At 42.8% G+C, this 21371-nt stretch overlaps 1 protein-coding gene and 1 pseudogene across 9 annotated transcripts in view; both read left to right on the top strand.

Moving 5' to 3' along the window:
- Window positions 1-21371, top strand: part of Macf1 (microtubule-actin crosslinking factor 1) — a 338170-nt gene that overhangs the window by 37324 nt on the left and 279475 nt on the right. The gene's annotated exons all lie outside the window — the stretch shown is intronic.
- Gm35241 lies at window positions 2600-5157 on the top strand (annotated as a pseudogene).

The raw sequence follows: 21371 nt of genomic DNA, 5'->3' as shown, positions 1-21371 counted from the left end.
TTTTTTATTGGAACTATTATTATTATGTAATGATAAAATTCATGCAATCCTGCCTTTATTAGGAAGAATAGGGAAATCCCAGGGGCTGGAATTTCCCTACATTTCTTCAGCATTCTTTTGGAAGAATTAGACAGAGGGACAGCAAGCTCCTATCTCTCAGTTCTTCTTCTTGGATTATTTTATAGGCTTCTAGGAAAGGATAAGGTGATAGAAACAGTTTGGGGCCAGGCATGAATTGGTCTTGGTGAAGGGATATGAGGCCAGTTCTGGTACTGCTGAGCTCAGGTTCTGTGTTAGAGAAAATAGCCATAGGTACAGAACTCAGAGGACTAACAGAGGCAAAAAGAAAGTAGTATGTAGTAGTATGTAGTAGTTGTTGCCTTTGCTTACATATGGTAAGAGCAAAACTGAAGTGCCTGCATTCTTTTTTGTTCCCCCACTTCCCCCTTTCCCGGCAGAGTTTAGAGTTTTTCTGTGTAGCTCTGGCTATCCTGGAACTAACTCACTCTGTAGACCAGGCTGGCCTCAAACTCACAGAAATCTTCCTGCCTCTGCCTCCTAAGTGCTAGGATCAAAGGTGTGCACCACCACTCAGTTTCTTTTTCTTAATTACATCTTGTTTGTTTTCTGACTTTAAAGATGCTATGGTACCGGGGGCTGGAGAGGTAGCTCTGTGGTTAAGAGCCCTGACTACTCTTCCAGAGATTTCCAACACCCACGTGGCAGCACACAATTATCTGTCCGGTCTCAATCAATCCCAGGGGAATCTGATAACTTATGCAGGCTGCAGGCATTGCATGTAATCGGTACACATACATAATATGCAGGCAAAGCACCCATGCATACATAAACATCAAATCAAAACAAACCAAAATGAGATGCTATAGTACCTTCAACAAATAGGCTGATGATGATTAAAAAAGTTCAATAAAAGCTCCAGAGATTGGGAGGTAAGTAATGATTTGATTATGGTCTTTAAATGTAACAATGTTTTTCTTGCCATTCATTCTTTAATTTTTTTTTTTTTTTTTTGTATTTTGAGACAGGGTTTCTCTGAGTAGCTCCGGCTGTCCTGGAACTTACTCTGTAGACCAGGCTGGCCTGGACTCAGAAATCCGCCTGCCTCCCATGTGCTGGGATTAAAGACGTGCGCCCCCACTGGCCCAGCGGCATTCAACAACTTTCATTGCGACTATTTCCTGTGCTTCTTTCCACCTGTCATCTCCTCAGCTCTACTGTTATACAGCAGTCCAAAGCTGTTACCTCTTACTTGGACTGCTACATAGTTGCTATTAATTGGTCTGACTTAACTATTTCTCAGAAAGCTTTTTTTCACATTCAAATCAGAGAAGTAAACCTCAGAAGTATGAAAGTAGCTATGGTCGGCAGCTCTCCACCCCCAAGAATTGGGAAGGTTGAAGCAGAGGGATTGTATGGAATTTGAGACCAGTCTTACAGTCTTACCTATAGAGTGATGCCTCCATTTTCTTTTTTTTTTTTTTAAAGATTTATTTATTATATGTAAGTACACTGTAGCTGTCCTCAGACACTCCAGAAGAGGGCATCAGATTTCGTTACAGATGGTTGTGAGCTACCATGTGGTTGCTGGGATTTGAACTTGGGACCTTCAGAAGAGCAGTCGGCACTCTTAACCATCGAGCCATCTCACCAGCCCGAGGCCTCCATTTTCTACAACAAAAAATACAAAATTGCTGGGCTTGGTGGTGCACGCCTTTAATCCCAGCACTCTGGAGACAGAGGCAGGTGGATTTCTGAGTTCAGTTTGAGGCCAGCCTGGTCTACAAAGTGAGTTCCAGGACAGCCAGAGCTACCCAGAAAAACCCTGTCTCGAAAAAACAAAACAAAAAACCAAAAACCAAAACAACAACAACAACAACAAAAAAATAATCAGGTAGAATTTTTTTTTTTTTTTTTTTTGGCTTAAAAAGTCCTACCATGGACCCAGAGAGATGGTTTAAGGCCTGCCTAAGATACTGAATGAGTCTACCCTGGGCAACTTTTAGTGAGATCTATCACAAAATTTATAAAGGAGAAGAAATATAAAAGGCTGGGGGTGTAGTTTCATGGCCGAGTGTACGCCTAGGTGTGGGAGGCTCAGGATTCAGTACCCAGTACAAACCAGAAGCAAAAGCTTCCTTAGCAAGTCCCCATTGCCTGTGTGATAATGACTGAATCCACAACAAAGCCTGTGGTAGTTCAGTTCTGCCTCTTGGCCTTTTCCTTGCTCTTTTCTCTTTATCACTGTGAAGCCATGTTCAGCTTCCTTAGCTTGCAGGGGTGGAGAATGTTGCTGTGTTTGCTTTGCTTATATTTTGTTTCTCTCTTGAAATTCTTTTGTACCTGTTAAACTAACCTGTCAGCAGGATGTTAAACACAATTCAAGCTAGGCCTTGGTAGTACAGGCTGAATTCTCAGCTACTGGAGAGAGTTGGGCTAGGAGTAATAACTAGGTCAAGGCCTACCTAGCTAGGCAACTTAATGAAACCTGCTTTGAAATAAAGAACCTAAAAGTTAACTGGTAGGGCACTTGTCTAGCAGACGTGAGACCCTGGGTTCAATGTCCAGTACTGCCGAAGCCATGGGGAAACAGCCCAGTAACCAGGCAATCATTGTTAGGAAATGCTTCTCTCGGTTGTGTATAACTTCATTACTTATGTGCTTGCCTTTTCGCACTAGACTCTCTGTTCCCTAGCTGTGCTTAGCATTGCATTTAGGATGTACAGGTACAGCATACATGCTGATGAATGAACACTGTACACACAGATTCCTCACACAAAGTAAAACCTTGTCTAAAATGAGAGTATACTATAGCTTAATGACTGCGCTTATTCTAAATGCTTGGAACCAGAAGTATTTTGATAGACTTTTAAAAGTAATTTACTTTTGTGTGCACTGGTGTTCTCTGCCTGTATGTATGTCTGTGTGAGGGTATTGGATCCCTGGACTGGAATTACAGACAGTTGTGAGCTGCCATGAGAAGGGAATTGAACCTGGGTCCCTTAGAAGAGCAGCCAGGCTTTTAACTGCTGAGTTATCTCTTTAGCAATCAGTGCCCCTCTGCGTATTTCGAAATTTTTGAGTTTGAAGATTTCTTTTTTTTTTTGATGGTGGAGATTGAAGCCAGGCCCCAGGCATGCAAAGCATGTGCTCTGCCTCTGAACTACACTCTTATCTCTAAAGCAGTTCTAGTGAACCCTGTTTGTGTACTTTCTCACCTGAGGTCAAGTGTAGAATTTTCATTTATGAGATCATGTAGATTTTTAGAGAGTTTTGGCTTTGGCATCATTTTGGACTTAAGTTTTTTGTTTTTGTTTTTGTTTTTCAAGACAGGATTTCTCTGTAGCCTTGGCTGTCCTGGAACTCACTTTGTAGACCAGTCTAGCCTTGAACTCAGAAATCCGATTGCCTCTGCCTCCCAAGTGCTGGGATTAAAGGCATGCGCCACCACGCCAGCTTGGACTTCAGTTTTTAATTAGAGGTGTTCAACCTGTGTTTAGATGATAGAAGACATTTTGTTATCCTAAGGACAATGACATGAGATCTTGAGGATTGTGTATTATTTTTGTACTTTAAAGTTTCAATTCAGGGTCTAGCCTTGGCAATTCCAGTACTTTGGAGGCAGAGGTGGGAAGATTGCCACAAATTTGAACCCAGGTTGGTTTACTTTTCAGTAACCCTATAGTTTACTATAGGTTAAAACTGTGGAGTTCCAGGCCAGTTAGGATTACAGCGAGACCTAGCATCAAAACACAATAAATGGATAGATGGATGGAGAGACAGACAATTCAAAATTTTCAGTTTGGGAATAACAAAACAAAATTAGCTTTAGAGGGGCTGGAGAGATGGCTCAGTGATTAAGAGCACTGACTGCTCTTCCAGAGGTCCTGAGTTCAAATCCCAGCAACCAAACGATGGCTCACAACCATCTGTAATGAGCTCTGATGTCCTCTTCTGGTATGTCTGAAGACAGCTACAGTGTACTTATATATAATAAATAAATATTTTTTAAAAAGTTAGCTTTAGAAACACAGCCATGGCTAGTCTAGTGGGTATTTGTAGAGGCATCTCTGGATCCTGAAGGCTGACAGCTTCCTAATAAATCCCAAGGCTTGATCTTCTTTTAGTTTGTTGCTTAAGAAAACATCAAATGTCACATTTTTTCTTCAATGTGAATTACTTCATACAGTATTGTCAAGAAAAGGACCAGAAGAATTTTTTTAAAGATTTATTTTATTTATATGAATACATGGTAGCTGTCTTCAGACACACCAGAAGAGGGCGTTAGATCTCATTACAGATGATTGTGAGCCACCATGTGGTTGCTGGGAATTGAACTCAGGACCTCTGGAAGAACAGTCAGTGCTCTTAACCACTGAGCCACTAGAAGGATTTTTTGATGACAAAGATTTGTGTGTGTGTGTGTGTGTGTGTGTGTGAGAGAGAGAGAGAGAGAGAGAGAGAGAGAGAGAGAGAGAGAGAGAGAGAGAGAGAGAGAGAGAGGTGGGGGGTGTCAAATCTGGAGCTTCATGGACCTACTAGCAGCAAAGGAACAAAAGTAATGAAGGCCCACACAAGCTTTGATATGTCCCACTGAAGGGAAAAAACATGCTTCTAACTCTAGAGCAGGAGGCCAGACAGAGATTGCCAATGCCTTGTTCAGAGCACTTAGAAAAGGTTGTTGCTTCCATGGATGCTTTGGGTAAAGCTGCCCAGGGGAGGGAAGATGCTTATGCCATCTTTAGACTGGTTAAGACAGTGAGACCTGGTGCTTAGAAAAGGGGCATTTGTTGAATGACTCATCTGGCACAAATTCAAGCTGTGGCCTCTAACTTGGGACCTAAATAAAAGATATAACAGGAAAGGATTCTTTGTGATGCCTTATGTGGATTGTTTTGTCAGACTAAGAGTTGAGCAACAAGCCCACATTGAAGCAAGAAAGAAAGGTTTACAGAAGTCCAGAGGTCAGGCATTGTCCTAGATGCTGTCCAGGAGTATGGTTTCGTTGTTCTTGCAGCACAGTCTGAGTTCTCGAATCTGGTGAGCAGTTTAGAAAGGAATGTTCCAGCCAGGTGTGGTGGCACAGGCTTCTAATTCCAGCACTTGTGAGGCAGAGGCAGGTGGGTCTCTTGAGTTCAAGGTTAGCTTGGTCTTCAGAGCAAATTGTCCTAGGACAGCCAGGTTTACACAGAGAAACGGTGTATGGTGATGGGGTGGGGTGGGGTGTTCTTGTTAAAAAATAAGTAAAATAAACCCAAAATTAACCATTCTCCCTAAAAAAAAAAAAAGCAAAGATATTTGTTCACTAGCTCTAATTATCCTTTAGCTCTTAGAAGAGTACCTGTCTGGTATGACAGATGTAAATTCTCACCCTTTTTACTGATAAGAGACTGGTAAGAACCTAGTAACTAGTTCAAGGTCAGGTGGCCATTAGTATTAAAACCAACTCTCTTCCCTTGTTGAGGCAGTTTACCTATGTAGCCCAGCCTGGTCCTCCAGCCCTAGCCTTTCTAAGAGTCTGGGATCACAGATCTGTGATATCACACTGAGTTGTTGTTGTTTTGGAGCTGGAGAGAGCTCAGTAGTTAAGAGCACTAGCTGCTCTTGCAGAGAACCCAGGTTCACAGCACCTACATGCTGCCTTACAGCTATGAGTAAGTTCAGTTCCTGGGGATCCAGCACCCTCTTCTGACCTCTGTGGACAACAGGCATGCATGCAATGTATTTACATACTCGCAGACAAAACACACATTAAATAAATATTTTTTTTAAAGTTTGGAAAAGGACTGGAGAGATGGCTCAGTGGTTGAAAGCACTGACTGCTCTTCCAGAGGTCCTGAGTTCAATTCCCAGCAACCACATAACCACATGGTGGCTCACAACCATCTGTAATGGGATCTGATGCCCCCTCCTCCTCCTTCTTTTCTTTTCTTTTCTTTTCTTTTCTTTTCTTTTCTTTTTTCTTTTTTTTTTTTTGAGACAGGGTTTCTCCGTATAGCCCTGGCTGCCCTGGAACTCACTTTGTAGACCAGGCTGGCCTCGAACTCAGAAATCTACCTGCCTCTGCCTCCCAAGTGCTAGGATTAAAGGCGTGGGCCACCACTGCCTGGCTTTGATGCCCTCTTCTGAAGGCAGCTACAGTGTACTCCTATACATAAAATAAAATAAATAAATAAATGAATTATTTATTTATTTATTTATTTATTTATTTATTTATTATGAGTACACTGTAGCTGTCCTCAGATACTCCAGAAGAGGGCATCAGATTTCGTTACGGATGGTTGTGAGCCACCATGTGGTTGCTGAGATTTGAACTCAGGACCTTCGGAAGAGCAGTTGGCGCTCTTAACCACTGAGCAATCTCGCCAGCCCCCAAATAATTCTTTAAAAAAAATTATGTATATATTTACTTATTCCTTCACACACATACCTCCCCCCTTTGCCGTGTGTGTGTGTGTGTGTGTGTGTGTGTGTGTGTGTGTGCGTGTGGAGGAATGTGGGCATGTACATTCTGTAGCTGGTGTGTGGAGACCAGAGGACTTTGAGGACTGCCGCAGTCCGTTTTGTTGAGGCGGGGTCTCTTTCTTTGCTTCTGTTTACTGTGTACTTCAGGCTGGCAGGTCTGCTAGCTTCAGGATGATTATCTTGCCTTTATCTCTCACCTGGCTTTAGGATGCTGTGACTCTAGTTGTGTGCCGCCTGCCACATCTGGCCTTGGGCCAGGCTTGTGCAGCGAGTGCTTTACCCGCTGACCCATATGCCTGGCCCAGTGGTTTGTTGTCTTTGTTTGTAAATGAGGCTGTGTTAAACCACAGTTCCTTTTGTGACTTGGTATTGGTGTGTGTATTATGACTATATATCCCTATGAGCAGGAAAGGATGAAGGAAAAGGTAGGAAGCCATTATGTGTTGAATTCTGACTGAGGACAAATATTCTATCATTTAACCATCACTAACACCACGTCCTGTGACAATCCAATGACACAGTAGGTTTTTGCCACTGAGGAAACAAGTTTAAGAACCTAAATAACGTCCTTGGGGACCTCACAGCTATTTAGTGATTGAACTGGCTTTTCTGTTCAATCTGATTAACTCTGTTTCGCAATGGACTCTTTTACTGTAAATTCCAGCATACATTTTGGATTTGTGGTCTGAGTCGCTTTTAAATCTTCATGTCACATAACTGGAAAATAGTCTGACCTGAAAACTACTGAAGTAGACCCGCAGAAATTGTTTACTTTAAGAGAACCCTATGGACCAGCAGGTCTATAGAGAGGAGACTCCAGGACTCTGCTGTACGCACCTGCAATCAGTTACAGCATGCACAGCTTGAACACTGTATACTTTCTTTTAGACCAGGACCCTGTTTAACTGGCGCAGAGCCAGTTCTGAATGTGTGTGGTAGTGCTCTCCAGCACGAAGAGATCAACAAAAACTGTCAGAGACGTGGAACAGGTAGAGTGGGAAAGGACTGAGCCCAGTTGAAACTAGCAGTTTCATTAGTAAGTAGGCAGATCCTAATTACCTGTGTTGCTCAGAGACCTGAGCTGAGAGTCAGGGTGGGGTTAGGCCATTTTCATTATCTTAGGAGATTTTCATTAGCTGATCACAGAGATCAGGGTGTGGGGAGAGAGTCAGGAAGAGGAGGAGAGGTCATAGAAATAGAATAGTTTTGCTTTGGGTGGTGGTCAGGTAGTGGTGGGCTAGGGTGTGACACCTGGCAGCTTGTTAAAGATGCAGAGTCTTTGTTCTTGATGCAGACTGTTGAATTTGTCTTCATTTTGTCAAGATTCTCCAGAGATTGATTCTGTGCACATTAAAGTTGGAGAAAGACCAAGTATATGATTAATGGTTCAGTGCAAGAGTTTTGAGAATCTGGCAGACCTAGTATTGAAATTTGGTTTCACTGGTTTGTTCCTTTGATTATAGGGATGGAATCCAGGGCTTTGTGCATAATAAGCAAGTGCCATGCTGCTCTTAGCCTATTGAAGAGAGTAAATTAAATATGGGCAAATTTAGAAATTGATATGCCTTAGTTTTAATGGAATTTGTAACATAGAAATATTTGTGCTAATAGAAGAAAATACTCAGTAAATGCTAATGCTAGTAATAGAATTAGGCAAACTTACCAGAAGAATACCTTCCTCTCATCTCTCCTATAAAGCTGTGCTAATGTAGCCACACACTGGCATGCATTTCCCCAGCATTGGTAGGCGTTTTGTTTTGTTTTGTTTTGTTTTTCGAGACAGGGTTTCTCTGTGTAGCCCTGGCTGTCCAGGAACTCACTCTGTAGACCAGGCTGGCCTCGAACTCAGAAATCTGCCTGCCTCTGCCTCCCAAGTGCTGGGATTAAAGGCCTGTGCCACCACTGCCCAGCTTTAAATGTTTATTTTTTACTTTATGTGTGTGGATGTTTTGCCCTCATGTATGTCCAGTGCCTGAGGTGGTCAGAAAAGGAAGTGTTACAAATGTCTGTGAGCAGCCATGTAGGTTGGTGCTGGGAATTGAATCCTGGCCCTCCTGAAGAGCAGTCATTGCTCTTAACCTCTGAGCCATCTCTTCAGTTCTTCCCCTAGTATTGTTTAATGCTGGTTGTTGCAGCTGCTGCAGTTAAAACACACGGCAGTTATTAATGTGTTCAGCACTTTATTTATTAATTCAGTCCATAGAGCAACCATGTAAACTAAGAATTTTGTCTGTTTCACAAGTGAAAACAGCAAAGAGGTTAAATGAACCTGCGCACATAGCCATGAAATGAGAGAGCAAAGAAGTATTGTTTATCTCTATTCTATTTTCATGTGTTTTGATTGCTCTCAAATTTATGTGGTGCCGGGCGGTGGTGGCGCACGCCTTTAATCCCAGCACTTGGGAGGCAGAGGCCAGCCAGGTCTACAGAGTGAGTTCTAGGACAGCCTGGGCTACACAGAGAAACCCTGTCTCGAAAAAAACAAGAAACAAACAACAACAACAAACAAACAAAACCAAAAAAGTCTTTTTAAATCTAGTATTTAAAACTTTTAATGTTACATAGGCGACATACTGACAGATACATAACTAAAAGCAAAATAATTAGAAATGTTTTTGAGACAGGATCTCACTATGTAACCCTGGCTGGCCTGAACTTCACTGTGTCGATCAGACTATTCTCAAACCCACAGAGTCACCTACCTTTTCTTCCCTGAGTACTAGGATCAAAGGTGAGCTTATAATGCTGGCTCAAATTTTAATATAGTAGTGTTTTGAAGGATTTATTTATTTATTTTATATATAGGAGTACAATTATAGCTGTTTTCAGACACACCAGAAGAGGGCATCAGATCCCATTACAGATGGCTGTGAGCCACCATGTGATTCCTGGGATTTGAATTTAGGACCTCTGGAAGAGGGATCAGTGCTCTTGACCGCTGAGCCTTCTCTCCAGCCCTTAATATAGTCCCGTCAACCCCCCCCCCCCCCCCCCCCCGGCGGGCCCCCTCCCCAGTCTTTCATTGCTGGGATTAAAGGCATGCGCCACCACTGCCTGGCCTTAATATAGTATTTTTATTATTTCTTCAAAAATTTTATACAATGTATTTTGATCATATTGACCTCCAAGATCCACCTCTATCTTCCTACGTCTCCCAACTTTGATTCTTTTTTTTTTTTTTAAAATAAATAATCTGTCAAATCCAATTTATGCTGTCCACATGAATGTGGGCCTATCCACTGGAGCTGGAGCATGGTCCACCTAACAGTGATCATACCTTTAAAGACAATTGACTCTCTCTCAGAAGCCATCAATGTACCATATCCCCTAAGTCAAGAGTGAAGGCTCATGAGTCCCTCCCTGCTTACGTGCTAGTATGTTGACTGGCTTGATCTTATACAGGCCTTGTGAAGAAAGCCATAGCTGCTATGAGTTTATGAGCACAAAGGTCATATATTGTTCTAGTTCCCTCTGTCCACTGGCTCTTACAGCCTTCCTATGTCTTCTGAGATGGCTCCAGAAGTTTGAGGGTGGGGATTGATGTTAGATGTCCCATTTGTGGCTGAGTACTCTACTGACAGTCTCTGAACTTTCAAGAACCGTCATCCACTGCACAAAGAAATTTCTGATGCGGACTGAGTGCTGTATCAATCTAGGGGCACAGCTATAAGAATTTAGAAGGCAGGTTGGTACTACTTGGGTCTCTTAGGTGAGTCATTTAACACCTAGTGTTTCAGTCAAAGGTCTGGAAAAAAATTATATCTAGGGAGTTGGTTCAAAACTACTTGTTCAAGCAGGTTGATAGAATTAAGAACAAGGTGTTTGAACCTTGGCTCAGCTACTTCCTATGTACATAACCTTGGGCAACTTATTTAGTCTTTCTAAACATTGATTTCCTCATTAGGAGTGGGAAGAATAGTTCATCCCTTGCAGGGATGCTGTAAGATTTGAATTTGATAATGTGTTACTCTCACCCAGCATACAGGAGACACACAGTGGATCGTCAGTATACATGGGTTCTCTTTTCTGCCTTTCCATCCATCCATAGGGATGAGAAGTAGGTAGAAGAAACTCAAGTTTGGAATCTCTGGAGATCCTACAGTCTTTATGTCATAGTGTTCTCCTTGGGAGATGTAACATCTGTCTGTATTTAACTTACTCACTTTTCCATTTTAGATTAAAATTTGTTTTCAAAATACATTTTATAATAGGACAAATGCCATCATTTGATGTTTCGTTTGTGTGTTTTGTAAAATTTCTTTTTTTTAAGATTTATTTATTTTATGTATGTGAGTACACTGTAGTTGTACAGTTGAGCTTTCATGTTGTTGGGAATTGAATTTTCGGACCTCTGCTTGCTCTGATCAACCCTGCTGGCTCAGGTTGCCCCCCCTCCCATTTTCTCCACCAAGTCTACTGGCCAAGATTGGTCTGTCTGTCTGTCTGTCTGTCTCTCTCTCTCTTTCTCCTTTTCTTTCTTTCCTTGCAAGGTTTATGTTGTAACAGAGCTATTTAATACTTTTTTCTTTTTAAAAAATATAATTGCTTGCAGCTTGGCAGTGGTGGCACACACCTTTAATCTCAGTACTCCGGAGGCAGTTCAAGACCAGTCTGGTCTACAGAGCAAATTCCAGGAAAACCAGGAAAGAAACCCAACCTCAAAAACAAAATCTAGCTGGGCGTGGTGGCGCATGCCTTTAATCCCAGCACTTTAGAAGCAGAGGCAGGTGGATTTCTGAGATCAAGGCCAGCCTGGTCTACAGAGTGAGTTCCAGGACAGCCAGGGCTACACAGAGAAACCCTGTCTCGAAAAAACAAAACAAAACAAAACAAATCTATATATGTCTAGGATTTAAACTATGATCTTTAAACTTACACAGCAGGCACCTAACCACTAGGCTGTCTCTCCAGCCAATATTTCTTTTATTGATTGTTTCTTTTCTTGCTCAAGAGGCTTGCCTACTTGCCTGTTTGTCTGCCTGTCTGTCTATAGATCTGTCTATGTGGCTTTGGGAGATAGTATCACTCTGAAGCCAGGATTGATCCAGAACTCACTGTGTAGCTGAAATTAGTCTCATATTCATGGTAATCCTCTTGCTTCAGCCTTGTAAGTGTTAGAGTTACAAATATAAGCCACCATAATCTGCCCTGCTTCAGAGTATCCTTTTGACATGTAAAATGTCTTTTGTTAATTTTTTTTTTCAAGACAGGGTTTCTCTGTATAGCCCTGGCTGTCCTGGAACTCACTTTGTAGACCAGGCTGGCCTCGAACTCAGAAATTCGCCTGCCTCTGCCTCCTGAGTGCTGGGATTAAAGGCATGCGCACCATACTCGGCTGTCTTTTGTTAATTTGTGTGTTTGTGTGTGTGTATGCTTATGTCTCACTTTTCTATTTCTGTGAAGAGACATTATGATCAAGGCAACTTATAGTTACAGCAGGATTATAATTTCAGAAGGTTAGAGCCCATGGACATCATGGTGGGGAGCATAGTGGTAGGCAGGCATGGCGCTGGAACAGTAGCTGGTAGCTTAGATCTCATCCACAAGCACAGGGCCCAGAGAGAGCTAACAGGGGATGGCATGGGTTTCTGAAACCTCAAAGTTCACTCCCAGTGACACCCCTCCTTCCAATCCTTCCCAAACAGTTCCACCAACTAGGTATTCAAACATATGAGCCATAGGGGCCTTTCTCATTCAAACCACCAGCCGGGCGGCCTTTAATCCCAGCACTCAGGAGGCAGAGGCAGGCGGATTTCTCAGTTCCAGGCCAGCCTGGTCTACAAAGTGAGTTCCAGGACAGCCAGGGCTATACAGAGAAACCCTGTCTCAAAAACAAAAAACAAAACAAAACAAAACAAGACATCAAACCACCATAGCTCATATTTTCAGGAACATGCCACAGTGCAGGTTCAGAGGTCAGAAGGCAACTTGGGAGTGTGAATTTTTGAACTCATGGAGTCAAGCTCTTTAGCAAACACCTTTTTCTGCTGAGCTAGTCTAATCCTGTCTATCTTCGAAGCGCAGGACAAATCCTCCCTTCTTTCTTAATTCTTTGCTCACAGTGGTCACTCACTGGGTTTCTGATTGTCTATCTTCCATTTGCTAATTCTGAAATGTGTGTATCACCATCACCATTAGTCCTTTTTAAAAGGATGTTTTTAAACTTGAGGGTGACCTTGAATTTCCGATTCTCTTGCCTCCATTTCCCTTGAGTGTTGGACTTAATGTAGGAGTATTGTATTGCATCTGATTTTGGTGATAGTGGGAATTGAACTCTGAGCTTTCTGCAGTCTCACATACTGTACCAACGGAGCCATATGCTGGCCATCATTTGCCTTTTGTTACTTAATGATTCCATGTATTTGTCCAGTTAGATGGTGTTGCTGGGACTCATGGGTTATGATTTGTTCTATTTCCATTTTGCCTAGCCTAGTGCCCTATATTCAGCAAGTATTCATTCAAATGTTGATGCGATTAGATTTCGTTAGTACTTCACACCCTTTTAAAGAAAGGTGCCTAGAACTGGAAGCCTAAAGGAGCACTGAGCTGGCTGACATCATCTTGGCTGTCTGACAGGACTGGGTGTGTGCTCGAGAGGTGTGTCGGCAGAGGAAATACCTGTGCTTCAGGTTGTGCTTCCTCCTCTGCTGTAGCGACTCCTGCGAGTCAGGGGAGAGAGACAGTAGTGTAGGAGGAGGCTTGGAAAGGGAATGGATGGGAGGGTACCACATTGTTAGACCTGGGGATTTGGCTTTATTAAAACCATAAATAAAGGGATGGTGTAATGCAGAGAAGAGCTTAGAACCAGTAGGCTAATTTGACAAACTGGCTTCTCTGGTGTAAACCAGTTATTAATTGCCATTTATTATTACTATTTGCAATAAAACTGTACCACCCAGCCACTTACTTTCTTTCTCATTAGAGTGAGTCCGGAGAAAAAGCTTGAGTTTTAAATAGGGAATAGAAGAGAGGCAACATAGTCAATATGCACAGGGAATAGTGATATTTCTTTCACTTTTCTTTCTTTTTTCTTTTTTTTGGTTTTTCGAGACAGGGTTTCTCTGTGTAGCCCTGGCTGTCCTGGAACTCACTTTGTAGACCAGGCTGGCCTCGAACTCAGAAATCCACCTGCCTCTGCCTCCAGAGTGCTGGGATTAAAGGCGTGCGCTACCACGCCCGGCTTCTTTCACTTTTCTTAACCTGCCCTAGACCTTAGGGGCAACCAAGACCCCTTACATCCAGCAATATGATTTGGTAATGATAGTTCTTGGTTTTAGTCTGCCATTTCCATTTGCCCTGTCTTCCCAGTATCCTCCCACCATGCACACTAAATGGACCAGCACTTCTATCCCTGAGGACCAGGTATTCAGTGGGCACCTGGGTTTATCTATATTTATATAATATATATTAGATTGAGTCTATTCTGCCTTTCCACTTTCTCTCTTTCTCTCAGATGGTAGGAAGGTAGAGAAAATAGCCTGTGATAATTGTAACACCTATTCTGGGTGTCCTAATAAGATGTTCTACTCTTGTTGCTAGAGAGATCTCACTGGTTTTCCTTCTTTTACTAGTGCTGACCCAGAGAAAGTAGTTAGTGTGTTTGATTCCCCACTGCTCAATAGTGGATATCTAGTTATCAGAAGATAAGACTTAGTGATGCTTTGCACAAAGTATAAATATAATCAAGACCCTTATAACATTTCTAATGACTGAGCTTTGGGGTTTTGTTTTGTTTTTTAAGACTTGTTTATTTATTGATTTATGTATGTGAGTACACTGTGGCTGTACAGATGGTTGTGAGCCTTCATGTGGTGGTTGGGAATTGAATTTAGGACCTCTGCTGGCTACAGTTAGCCTCGCTCGCTCGCTCTGGTCGGCCCTGCTCACTTTCTGCTCTCTGCTTGCTCTGGCCCAAGGATTTATTTATTATTATAAATAAGTACACTGTTGCTGTGTTCAGACACACCAGAAGAGGGCATCAGATCTCATTATGGGTGGTTGTGAGCCACCATGTGGATGCTGGGATTTGAACTCAGGACCTTTGGAAGAGCAGTCAGTACTCTTACCCGCTGAGCCATCTCACCAGCCCTGGGTTTTGTTTTTAAAAATACATTAAAAAAATATGTTGTTTTACGTTAGATGCCTCTGCATGATTAAGCTGCTGTTTAACCTAGTGGGAAGAACAAAACTAAATGACAGTTACTGAGACTGTCATGGAGAGAAGTTTGGTCCCTGGGAATAATGTGGGTTTTAATGTCTGCTCCTTTCTCTTCAAATAAACCCTCCTACACGTCCAGTCTCTGGCCCTGGGAGGGGCAGACAATAGGGATTGTTCAAGTCAGGCTTTCTGGGTGTGGGCTTGTGGAACTTCCTCTGAAGGCTGACTCAAGAGTTTTCTTCCCTTGTGGAGCTGTTCCTGTTCTTACATGCTGTGCTAATTGACAGCCTTGGAACTGTGGGCAGCATCATTTGGATGTGTTAAGTTGGGAATGAGGAAGGTAGACTATTTTCAGAGATCCTTGATTGAAAGGTTCCTTTCTCTGGGTAAAACTGGTATCCCTAGAACCTGTATTCTTTCTTTTTGATGATACCCATCCTACTGAATGACAATTGTTTACTTTTTTGTGCTCTGCAAGAGTCTGTGCGTGTTGAGAGCTGGGATGGCATATCATTCATCTTTGTGTTCATGGTTAGCAAGAATTCATAAATGTATGCCAAAAAGCTGCATGTTGTATCACACATCTTTAATTCCAGCACTTGGAAAGTAGAATCAAGCCAGCTAGCGATATATGGCGAGATCTTGTCTAAAAAAACAAACAAGTGAGTTGGATGGTGCTTGTGCATGCCTTTAATCCCAGCACTGGGAGGCAGAGGCAGGTCCATCTCTGAGTTCTCTGAGATCTGGTCTACAGAGCAAGTTCCTGGTCTGCCCTTGTAATCCTGAACTTTGGAGGTAGAGGCAGAAAGATTGGGAGTTCAAGGTTATTCTTAGCTATAATAAGTTTGAGGCCAGTCTGAGATATAGTGAGATCTTGTTTCAAAAAACAAACCAACAATTGAATGACTAAATAAATGTCGAATTGAATAATGGAGGGATGCTTTATGTGTGTGGACAGCAGGCAGGTAAATGTGTATACCAAAATAAGAGATATTAGGAGAAAGGGGAGATAAGGCATTTGGAGGGAGAAGGCATTTTGTTTGTTTGTTAGGTGGGATGAGTTTTTTGAGAATCCATTGTGCGGTTCTGTTTTCATGGAAGACCTGTAGTAGTTGACGAGTGCTCCCTCCCTGTAGCTTGGCTTTAGTGACTGTGACCTTCTTTGTAGTGTAGCTGATGACCTTGGATAAGGCTTCTTGTGACTTTGACCTTTGTAGCATGGACAAAACGTAATTCTTCTCAACAGAGAATAGCCTTCAGGAGAGGGAGGGGCCAGTAGTATGTCTGGTTGGGGGAAAGCCAACTCTGTACCCTTGTAGCTAGGCACTGGGGAAAGACAGCTATCATTACAATGATTACTTTTGGCAGACAAGACATTTTCAGTCAGCTTCTCTGGCTTGTACCACACACCCAGTTACAGCAAGACAAGTATTGGGGTCACCTGTCGCTGTTGGCAAATGTTCTTTGTGTCTCTGTAGGTATTTTGCAAGCATTACTTTTGGGTTCTTTTCCTTTTGTTCATCAGCAAAAATTAGGATATTTGTGGAATGTGGTTCTGGTTGGCATTAGAGCATCAGGGTGCTTTCTTTTGCCCATAACAAGATGGCTTGATTCAAGAGCAGCTAGGTTTTGTCCCTGTGTTCCAGATGGGTGCAGCCCAGAGGAACAGTCAGCGTTCCCTGAGCTTGGTTTGGACCCCGATGAGCAGATCTCCTGTCTCTATGAGGATGTAATGTGGTGTGGTTCTTCCCCTTCCTTCGGAAAGACATGGATTTTTTTTCTATTTCCTGTCGATAGCATATTTTGTTGTATACCAGGAGACACTTGGTGACTATAAATCAGTTGGGCCTTGGGTGGGAAGGAAGGAGGTTGCTTTTGTTTTCAGCAGAAGTTTTCATTTGAGGAATTAAAAAAAAAAAAAAAAAAGAGTAAGTCTGAGCTTCCTGTCCTCTTTGAAGAGTTACAGACATAAGAGGATTGTTTTAAATCCCTTTCCTGGGCTGTGCCTACTTGACCTGTGGTGTTGGATCTCTTCATTCTCTGACTTAGGCCATAACAGCTCAGTTCCTTGCAGTGACCTACAGGCTCCATGCTTGCCTCATTCCCTCAGCAGTCTTTTTTTGTATTCCAACCTACTGGGAAGCAACGGTTAGACCTTGTTGGAAGTGACACCACCTTTGGAATGGACCCTGGCAGGATGTCCCTTGCCTTGACCGAGGGACACAAATTCCTTTGGAATCTGGCTGTCCAGATTTCCTGTCTGCTCTTCTGCAGCTGACCTTGCAGCTTCCTTCCCCTGAGGGGATGTGAGCTGCTGTTAACAAGCAGCGCCACCTGTGGGCCTGCAGGGTCACTCAGGTTTTCCTGACCAAGAGCCACCTATCCAGTCTGGCCTGTTCCTGCTCCATCTGGATGGAAAGCAGAGGCCTAGAAAAGAGACCAGGGAAGAAGGCACCAAGTGTGATCCCTTTGCTTCAAATGGAACTTTGTTTCCTATTTGGGGCCCAGGGTCTCATTTTGTAACATATTAGCTCATTTTTTAAAATGTGCTTAGATTTTGTTTTTAAATTAACTCATTTTATTTTCTTCTGGACCATAGAGAAGTCCTTGTAAATTCTTACATACAAAAAAGAGGGGGAGGGGGGAAGAAAGATCACCAGGGAGGTTAGGAAACATTTATTTTTAGATTTTTATGGGTGTTAAACAGCTTTTCCTAGTTTGTTGGGATTTTTCCTGGCTATGTATTGGCCAGTTTTATAGGTTAGTAGTTATCTTTAGAAAGAGAACAATTAAGCCCGGAGTGATGGCGCACGCCTTTAATCCCAGCACTTGGGAGGCAGAGGCAGGTGGATTTCTGAGTTCGAGGCCAGCCTGGTCTACAAAGTGAGTTCCAGGACAGCCAGGGCTACACAGAGAAACCCTGGGGGTGGGGTGGGGGGGGAACAATTTTATCAGTGGAATTAGGGAGCATTCATTCCGCTCCTCTCTTTTGAGACAGGGTCTCATCTTCACACTAGCAGAGAATTCTTCCTGGCTGGCAGGTGCCTTTTCCCTTTGCCCAGGGGTTTTCTTCTTGTGACTGTCACAATAGCAGATAAATTTCCCCTCTGGGTGGAAAGCAGCCATTGTACAGTGAATTGGAATTCCATCACTGGTACTGGTTCCATGTTCTTGGACAGTCAGCCACATGCCACCTAAACCATCCCAGTACGTAGACTCTTCCAAATTTCAGAGTTGGCAATAATAATCATTTTGCAGGATTTTAGGTAGCTGGGAGCACTTGTCCAGCAGGCACAACATCTCTTTGATTCTCACTCAGCACAAAGGATAAGGAGGATGTGGGAGGCAGGCACACTGTACCAGTAATCCCAACATTTGCGAATCTGAGTCAAGAGGACTCTGAGTTTGAGGCAGTTTGGACTACATTTTTTTTTTAATTTTTATTTAGTCTGTCTCAAAAAAAATGAGGAAGAGGAGAGGATGTAGTAGAGGAAGTGGAAACTCTGATGCATAGCTTGGACGAACCTTGAAGATACATTATTTTTAGAGGAATAAAACAGTTACAGAGCTGGGCGTGGTGGCGCATGCCTTTAATCCCAGCACTTGGGAGGCAGAGGCAGGCGAATTTCTGAGTTTGAGGCCAGCCTGGTTTACAAAGTGAGTTCCAGGACAGCCAGGGCTACACAGAGAAACCCTGTCTCGAAAAACCAAAAAAAAAAAAAAAAAAAAAAAAAAAAAAACCCAAAACAAAACAAACAAACAAACAAAAAACAGTTACAAAAGGACAAATACTGTGCCATTCTATTTATGTAAAACAACCAGAATTTTCAACTTCATAGAGACAGAAAGTAGAACTGGCAGACTAGTGAGATAGCTCAGCAGTTAGGAGCCCTTGGTCTGCAAGCATCAGCACCAGAGTGTGGATCCCAGTCCCCAGATAACAAGCTAGGAGTGGTCCCACATGGGACAACAGTCCCAGCACTGAGGAGGGTGGAGACAGGAAGATTGCTGCTGCTTCCTGACTGCTAGAACGCTGAGCTTCAAGTTCAATGAGAGATCCTGCATCAAAGGAATGATGCCGAGGGCCACAGAGGAGAATGCTCTACTTTAGCTGGACACGTATGCATGCACTTTTGCACACATGTAAGCATTTACCTCATTCAGATATGCACACACACACACACACACAATGGTTGAGATTCACCTGTTGTGGCTGTGCCCCAAGTGCCAGGATGAAGGCAGAGGCAGTGGGGCCTGGGCCAGAGACAGCCCTTTGCCTGCAGCAGTCTGAGTTCCATATGAATACTCTATGCTCAGGATAATTCAGGATTTTTGACTTCATTACACAGAAGAATTTCAAAACAAGCCAGCATAAAACAGAGTTGAGAGTTTATTAAGTTTCAATATAGATTTAAGCAGAGGTTTAACAGACCAAGGGGCTCGAGTGTAATTCTCAAGGACAAAGTCATGCATGTCTTTATAATAGTCATATATATGTTTGTTAAACTCTTCTAAACTTATTACATTCATTTTGTGCATGTAAGTTTGCATTGCGTGTGTGGCGGTCAGAGGACAACCTGTGAGAACTGGTTCTCCTTCCCTTTATATGGGTTCCAGGGATCAATTTTGGGTTGTCAGGCTTGGTGGCAAGTGCTTTAACCTGCAATGATTTTGGTGGCTTCTGAAGTTACACCTTAAATGATTGCTAAGGCACTTAAATGCTATCACAAGGTAGCCCCTGACCTGAGGTCGCAAGGGTTGTACAGGAGTTTTTATTTTTGGGATTCTCAGAAATTGTAGGCTTCCATTTAGGGGAGTAAAATCATGTGCGTCCAGGGCTTCAGCATACTTGATTGCTATTTAAGCATTCTTATTTGGAATCTATATAGAAAAGGAATCTTTTTGTTAAGGATATAGCTTAGTTAGTAGTACTTGCCTGGCATTCGTGAAGTCTTGGATTTGATCACCAGTCCTCTGTAACTGCATGCTAGCCAGCCACATGCCTGTAATCCCAGAATGCAGATAGAGGTGGAGCCAAAATTCAAGGTCACCTTGGGTGCATAGTGTAAGAAACTTGTTTTTAACAAGCTTATATTATACAATTAACAGAAAATAATCTGAGAAGTTCTGTTCCCAGACATATAGCCTGAGACCCGCTTTCTTGTCAGTGCTATCAAAGGAGAGGGGGATCTCTACTCTTCATCCCTAAGTGAGAGAGAACCCTGAGGACTGATTGAGCTCCAGGTCCAGAGGTCTTGGTCGTGATTCCTCCTCTATCCTGGAGTTTGATATGTAGGGCAGTAATACCTACACATATGGGGCCACATAATGGCTTACGGGGAGGACTCACCTCAATCAACCTTCATCTTTATAATAGTTACTCAGCAGAGGGTTTCCTTGCCAGAAAGAGTAGTGATGTGGACAAAGGTTTCACTGAAGGATGCAAAGATACAGCAGACACCAAATACATTCTGTTTTTCAGCCATTTGAGGTCCTCGGCTGATGACTTGTTCTTCCTTCTTTTATTTCCCCTAGGGAGATGCCCTTTCTTCCTGTTGTCTCCAGACTCCTCCACTGGAAAGAGAGAGTGGGCTGATAGGCCACTCTTGGTTTTGGTTTTTTGTTTTAACCAAAGGTAGTAGGACACATATTTCCACAACTTCCTTCCCTTTGCACAGATTAGCATACACATAAGACAGTGAAGGTGAACTCTCACCAATGGGATGAGACATTGTCACCACCTACATCAGCATCAGGGATAAAAGATGGTTGCCATAGGACTGATGTGCTTGCTACTCTGGTTTGGTACACTGTTTTTGCAAAAAAGAATTGCTGTGACAAGCTGCTCTCACTTTGCTGGTGTGTTCCTTTGTGAATAACAAGATTCACATTAAAAAATATTCATTGTTTCTAACAGTTGAGGTCAAAGTAAAAAAAAAGTCTCCATATAGGCAGCCTTCTAGGCAAATTTTAACTGTGCTGAAAATCTTGACTCTCAGTTGGAGAGAGACTTCAGACTAACTCTCTGGTGAGACGTGCGTTTCCTTCCCTTCCTTCCCAGTGTCCTCTTAATTTCCCATCTTTCCTAATACTCAATTGTAGTGTTTACCAAAATCCTAAAGCAAGATTGCAATCTAGTTTTGACTTTCCTGCCTATTATCAAGTCTAAAGACACCTGGAAATGTCCAAGAACTCACAGCAAGTGGGAGGTGAGAAGCAGAGGAGGCCCTTCTGAACTTTTGGATCCTTCCATCCGTCTGTCTGCCCATATCTGTCTGTGGACTCTAACTGGCCGGTAGGGGAGAAAGGTGGTTTATATGGATTTATTCCCAGATCAGCCTCTGTTATAAAGGACTACAGTGCCGCTGGTTTCTGTTGTTGTTGTTGTGTGTTTATTTGTTTGCGGCAGGGTCTCACTAATTAGCTCTAGCTGGCCTAGAATTCGAAGAGATCTGCTTGCCTCTGCCTCTGAAATGCTGAAATTAAAGTGTGCATCATCACGCCTGACACCACTGGGTTACTCACTTGTGTCAGGAGTAAAGAGTACGTCAGGACTGGAGAGATGGATCAGCAGTTAAACACTTGTTGCCCTTGCAGATGGCTTGGATTTGCCTCCCAGAAACAACATGGCTGTTGACAACTGCCTGACTCTTGTTCTGGGGGATCAGATGCCCTTTTCTGACCTTCAAAGGCACCAGGCATGCATGTGGTACACATATGTAGACACAAG

This window comes from Mus musculus, chromosome 4 (genome assembly GCF_000001635.26).
Source record: "Mus musculus strain C57BL/6J chromosome 4, GRCm38.p6 C57BL/6J".
Lineage (NCBI taxonomy): Eukaryota > Metazoa > Chordata > Mammalia > Rodentia > Muridae > Mus > Mus musculus.
The sequence above is the reverse complement of the archived record's forward strand: the minus strand, read 5'-3'. Positions and strand labels throughout refer to the sequence as shown.